This window comes from Calidris pugnax, unplaced genomic scaffold (assembly GCF_001431845.1).
Source record: "Calidris pugnax isolate Ruff unplaced genomic scaffold, ASM143184v1 scaffold360, whole genome shotgun sequence".
Taxonomy (NCBI): domain Eukaryota; kingdom Metazoa; phylum Chordata; class Aves; order Charadriiformes; family Scolopacidae; genus Calidris; species Calidris pugnax.
Genome location: NW_015091129.1, coordinates 778849 through 785612, shown reverse-complemented (window position 1 = coordinate 785612; position 6764 = coordinate 778849). Strand labels below are relative to the sequence as shown.

The 6764-nt window shown below is 41.4% G+C and overlaps 1 protein-coding gene across 3 annotated transcripts in view; it reads left to right on the top strand.

Moving 5' to 3' along the window:
* Positions 1-6764, top strand: part of TMEM2 (transmembrane protein 2) — a 51892-nt gene that overhangs the window by 1859 nt on the left and 43269 nt on the right. Inside the window, exon 1 of one of the 3 annotated variants that reach the window (XM_014958488.1) lies at positions 668-1313. The exons of the other annotated variants lie outside the window; for them this stretch is intronic. The gene's annotated coding sequence lies outside the window, so the exon portion shown is untranslated. Of the gene's footprint in view, positions 1-667; positions 1314-6764 lie in introns of those variants that run through there. 3 annotated transcript variants of the gene reach the window in all.

Here is a 6764-nt window from a genome sequence, read left to right as displayed (position 1 = left end):
TGGCAGGTGCGGCGGAGTGGGGGGGAAGGCGGGTGGTGTGTGGGGGATCGGCCGGGTTTCTGTGCCCGACCCTCCCGGAACGGGGCCGGGGTGCCAGGCTGGGCTCGCCCGGTGTCCGCTGGGACCTGTCCCCGTCGGCAGCCCCCGGCGCCCTGGGCGGCTGGCGGGTTGCCTCTGCCGTGCCCGGTAGCCATCAGCCTGCTCCCACTCGCCCGGGGGCTGGGAAAAGGCGGAGTGGGTGCTGTGTGCCTCAGCCCGCTTCAATCCCAGCGGGTGTCTGCCTTTGTGCCACATGGCAGCTGCCAGGAGGGGTAGGAGCCGAGGGTGCTACCTCCCAGCTTATGTTATAAACGTCAGTGACACGAATTCTTTATAAGGGTAGGGATTTTATATTCCTAATAGTTAGAAAAATGAAATAGTGCCTGGGGCTGGACAAAGACAATACAATGAGGAAGGTAAAGCACAGTACTTCACATTTTTCATTAGTCAAGTTTTGATGAATCACAAAAAAAAAATATTTGTGGCAGCTTATCTGTATTGCTGCTGTGAAATGGCCCACGGGCAGCAGTAGGGAGGAGGGGTGGTTCATCTTTGTTCTTAGGAGTCTGTAGCTCTCAGAGGTGCTTTGTCTACACAGATCCTGCGCACTGCCTGCATGGATGTGAAATCCTCATCTGCCAGGTCAAGTTTTTTGGGCCTGCTCCCCTACTCTCTCCCTACCAATGCAGCATCCAGCAGAGCGTATGCCGGAGGCTCGAGCTAGGCAAAGCATCCAGAGGAATAGCAGTTTTATATAAAGCATCAATAACGCCCCCAGCTATGAAGGGATTCAGGAAGAAAAAGAAGAAAAAGCTGGGGGTGGGTGTGGGTGGAATGGAAGACAATAGGACTGCTGTGAGGTCCGTGATTAAGAGAGATTGCAGAAGTGTCTTCTGAAGTCTAGCATCTAATCTGAACAGTAGCTGCGGCGTGTGCCATTTTGAGGTGTGGATAGATATTTTCTCAGTGCAGGGTTTTTAAATTGTGAACGTTAACACTGTAGCCCCACAATATTTTGTGGGGAAGGTGATGAGGATTGGCTGCAAGCTTTTAAAGCTGTTCGTTAGACTGTTTGCTAATTGGTGGAGACACTAAGCAGTAGAGGATGGTGACCCCTGTGTGGAAAAAAATGTTGTTTTCAGCAGGCCCTGTAAAATCCACTAAAGGTTTCCAGGCTGTAACTGGTCCCGTGACTGGAAGAGTTACTGTTTCGTGGCACAGTTCACATTTCTTACAAGTTGACAAACCAGCGGATGGCTCAGGGGAACAAAAAGGTGATTTTTCCTCTAAGGCATGAATATAAAAATAGGTAGAGTACAAGGAGATCCTAGAAGCTTGAAGAAAAAATTGTGGGATTTCCTGTGTTATTGCTATTTTAAAATTTTTTTTTAGGTCTCAGTTGATACATATTTGAGTAGCTTGTACTGGAGGTTGGGAGGTTTTATTTCCTTGAATAATGATAGGGTGCAGTGTGACAGGTGCTTTTCAGTCTGATTTAAATACTTGCATACTTATGACCAAAGATGCAAACAGATGCCAGCATTCCTTGAACAATCTGGACTGGAAACTGCTCTTTAGTTATAGATAACGTTAATTTGCTTTTAATACCGAGATCAGTCATTAACTTTCTTTATCATGTGTCTAGCACGTTGCAAAAAACCCCTTTACTATTAAACAGTTTTAGCACACTATTTTTGTGCATTTTGAAGTCAGTCATTTCAGCTTCTTGGTGTGGAAGTCCTGTTTGCAGAAAATGAGCAGTGTTCTGCAGGTTGCTATTTTTCCTCCGTGACAGGTAAGACAGATGGGTGTTAGAAATGTCAAGGATGTTATTCAGTGACCCTGTTATGTTTATCTTACCTGTACGAGGTAGCCCTTTGCTTCTTTACTCTTGAGAAGACACTGACCACCCTGGAGCTCCACCTCCTCTTTGTTCTGCCTTGCACAGGCAATGGAGAGGGAGGAGGGGAACCTGTTCCCTTGGTGTTTGCTGGAGGCTGAGGCTACAGCCCCCATAGCTGTAGAGGTGCACCCCCGGGTTACACCCCTGCCCCACAGCTAAAGGAGCTCCTCGGCTGACAGGCCACATCATGCATCTCAGCAAGGAAGCTTGCCCCACGGTGCTTGGAGCAACTCTTTTTATTCACCTTCTGCATTCCTGCACCAATGATTTAAAACTGATGAGAGAACCCAGTGGGAAAATTATCATCCAGTAAATCTCACTTTCTCTATTTAAAAAAATCATGTGATAGAAGCCGAGTCCGAAACATAGTGGTAAAGTTCGTTCTTTGCATTAGCAAGGCAGTTCTGTAAAATCAGCTGAAGTATACATCAAAATGTGATTAAAATCTGTATTGTAAATTACAGTTTCTTGTTTGGAATTGAATCATGATTAGACAATCCATTCCTAGCTTATTTTTACTAAAAAGGGTTTCACTACTGATTTAATGGAGATGGTTTTGGCAAGACAATTGGGAATGAATTGTTTGTAGATGTGGGTGTAGAAATCCACAGAAATGTTTTCTTGGAATAGTAATACTGAGAAAGGAATTGGAGAGGAAGTAGAAAACTATATACCTTGAAGAAAGATGTGAGGGAGGAAAGTGATGTATTTGCCAGTATTGAAAGGAAATACTGAAGACATTAAAGAATGAGTACTTTAGAGCCTGTAACTGATTTTATTCCTTTGTTGTGAAGTAGGTTGACAAAACGGAATGTACTAATAGCTCTTCTATTTTTTTGGTGCGTGGGATTAAGAAGAAGGAAATAAAATTAAAAAAAAGGAAGGAGTAACGCAGTCACGCAAAACGACTAGCTGTACCTGGCAGGATATTGGAGGGCTTGGCTGTTGGGTGCAAAGTTCTTGGAGTTTCCTAGAAAGGAATTTACCACAGTAATCCAAAATATGAATGCAGCCCCCAGCTCAGCAGAATACAGGCTTAATGGTGGATTAGAAGGCTTTGTTTTGCTTTTTGAAGACTTGCTTCTATTATGAGAGATCCCAAATTCGCTGTTTGTGATTTTTACAAAAGAAAATGATGGAAAATATTTTTGTTTTCTTTTCTTTTCTAAAATTGTACAAGAGGGTTTTTTGTTGCATAAGTTAAATTGCTGTATGTTATTCACCAGGCTCTTGAGTCATGTGGTTCTGTGACTCCTGTGATACCTTAGAGCTGTAGAGGCTGTTGGCATTCCGATACACAGTCAAGTTATCCTGCTTTAGCTTAGCTGGAGAAACTCTTTTCACAAGACACTTGCTTTTAAGGCTGGTATGTGCCCCACCCTTCTGCTGGAGGTCACCAATTTCTACAGCAAAATGAAAACTGCTCCTATGTTTCAGCTACGGTATGTCAGTCTGGCAAGTTAATTTAAGCCATCAGGTAAAGGTGTGTTTTCTGCTGATAATGTCCAAAGACGATTGCAGTGGCTGAGCTGAGGGGATATTCGGCCGTTATAGGAGGAGGTGAATTTGGAAAACTCAGGGCAGAAGACAACAGCTAAATGAGACCTCAAAGCATAGTAGAAGAGTGGCTACATCACATCACACAAAGTGTCCATCCAGACTATTACCCGATGTCTGACAGTGATGAGTAATAGATGTCTGGTAAAGATACTGCATGAGGATGCTGCTGCTTCCAGCCTCTAACAGCTTAGGGTTCAAGGACTTCCTAAGCTCGAGGCAGCATTATTTATCTAACAATCCTTGACTGACGTCTCTTCTGTGACCTTGTTGCTCTTTCGAATTCTTGAAGTCCATAGAGTCCACTGAGTCAGGTTCAGAAACCTCCCTATTTCTGCTTTTTTTTTTTTTCCTATTGGAAGAGACATGAGTAGTCATTTGCATTCTCAGTGCTACTTCTGACTGTGTGGACCTGTGTCATATATCCTCTCTCTTAATCATCCTTCTCCAGGATGGTTCAAAACCCCCAAAGGTGCTGATGTCACAGCTGTTTGCTCAGTGGATGTGTTTTGGAGCTCTTAGCTTAATTATCTTTTAATGCAAACTCATCTAACTTGGCTCATACAAATGCAGGACAACTCTAAAAGAATGTGGGTGTGCAGTTACAGCAATTCAGCCTCTCAAGCAGCATTATTTTCTTTGTGGCTGATGCAGAGTTAAAAACTGCAGAGACAGTCCTTCAAATAAGCAGAATAATGGGTGGCATATCATTTACTGAAATTTGAGTTGGTCTGAAAAAAACCCCTAAAACTATAAGAACCGAGAGCTTTACCTGAGAACGAAACCGGGATAAGCACAAGGAACCAGGATGAAGAATAAATTGTTGCATAAAATGATACGGAAGAGAACATGTTATGCTAGTGATTCATGTTTTAAATAAAATTTATAAATAAAACATGACAACCCACTGATTATTAAGTGATTCTATCAATACATTCAGGGGTTTCTTGGAGTACTTATGCTTGTGTTTATTGACCAAAGCTAAATATGGGATCTGACTTTTCCCTACCGCCTCTTCTATTTTGTGCTATCATATATGCTTATAATCTATTTATGAGAGCTTTTCTAATTTAGTAGAAAGAAAATAGATATCTAATATCACCTTCTTCCTCTTGAAGGGACTGCAGGGTAGAACTCTGTTTCATCAGTGTTTCAAGAACTCGACTCCACTTCTCTGAAGTGTATTACCATTACATAGAAAAAATTTCTGCAGTGAAGTCCTAAGCTGTAGCTGTTTTGGATGGAATTTGTGTTCTTCTAGAGACTGTAGATATCTATAGGTACCATTTCTTATTGTCAATATGAGAATTTTAAAAAAATTCTTTTTTCGTGTTTTCCCTACAGTCTTCTTCAGGTTCTCTTAAGGTGAATGCTGCAAATCCATTACTTTTGCGTGGAAGCTGTTGACTTAAGCAGAGCTATTTATTTGCTTAGAAGTAGGCTTTTACTCGGATGCATTGCTGAGCTGAGGGAGACCAAAGTGTTCTGTAAACTAAGCCTCAATGTCCCTGTGAGGCTAGTGACCGCTTTTTTTTTTTTCTCATGTTACATGCTTGGGGCCCAAATAAGCTGTGACTCACACAGCAAGTTAATGGCAGATGCATAATTAAAATGCAAGTTTCCACTCTTGATCTCTTATGCAAGTTATTAAATCTTTAATTTCTGAAAATGAGAGAGACAGTAAAAAATATTCCATTTGCGTTGCCTATTTCAGCACACGTGCCGTATTTCCTAGTGTGCTCTCTTGGATTATCTGTATTTAAATCATTGGTCGATTCACTTGTATGCAGAGAAGTGAATGATTTCTGAATAACTTCCTCCAGCAGAACGTGCTATTGTTTTAACAATGAATGAAAAACAGAATAGAGTTCCCCAACTTGTAAGTGATATATAAAGAATAACTGTGTTAAAAAGAAACAAAAAGAAGAAAAAAATTGAAGTCAGTTTAAGTGTCAGGCATCATTTTAGATACAAAGACCGTGGTTAAATGCTGTAGTTTCTGGCTTGTGTTTCCTTGTTTCAGTGGTCAAGATCTGAAGATGCTAAAAGAGCAGACTGAAAATAGCAGTGTCTTGATGTCGGTCAAGAACATTTGGCTGCTTGCAGGATAATGTTTAGCATCCAGGAATTGGAAAAGACTTAACACATCCCTGCAGTTTTAAGATGCATCTCTGCAGAAGAACTAATAAAATCCATAAATTTTGTATATGAACTTTATGAAAAGTTAGGTGTTTCATCTGCTGTATCAAATGCTTTCCTGACAATTATGTCAGCGAAACCAAGTGCTGCTGCAGAGCTGATTCACACAAACTGTGGGTGAAGGACAAAAGCCCAGTTGTCACTGGAGAGGGGAACCATTTTTCTTATATGGAATCTCACTTTGCCTCTGACCTTTCAGCCTCATCCTTAATGGAGATCTACCGAACGCTTTCAGAAGAGGCCAGGAGCTGAATTAATGGCTCTCCTGTATACTGCAAGCTGTGAACCTGAGGGTAGTTTTGCTCAGCGTGCTGTAATTTCATACTTGCTCCCACAGGCAAACTCATATTCCACGGGCTACAAACTACCTGTGCCCTTCCCTTGGGAAGCAATTTTCTTACCATCCTTTCCCACCTGCCCCAGTGTCCTTTCAAATCCATAGATAATAACAAAATAGCTTTGCATATCACCTAAACATAAGTAATTAAACTTTCCCTACTCATATATAGATTTAAAATTTGCTTCTGACTCAGACAGAGATTAGTGTGCTCAGAATATTTCATTAGACCAGCTGAAGAAGATTTCTTCTATCTACAGATATTGTCTTTTACTGTAAATATGCATGCTTGCACTTCTGTCTCTTGATCTGTGGTTCTTTGGAAAGACTTGTTTTAGGAAATACGGTCCTCAACTCAAGTAGTTTCCAGTGGTTGCGTATCAGGCAATTTTGTGCATTTTCAGTGGAAAACTTAACTAAAATTAATAGTTGTTAGACAAGAAATTCAGAAAACCTGGTGCAATAGAACTTTGTGGGGCAAAGTTTATAACTCTTACTGTGTTTGTGTATCTGTTTCTCACTGGCTGTTGCTGTTTGTCCTTGTGAAACTGCTGGGCAAGGGAGAAGACTCAGTGGTGAAATATAGCAAGCAGTGTGTGCGAGAGAAGATGTTTAGAGTTTTTACACTTTTTTTTTTTTAAGTCAGCTGGGATTTTTTAGGCTGTTAGGAACATGGTTGTAATTTCCAACAGTTACTTAACTATGTTAATGTGTTTCACTGTCCATGTA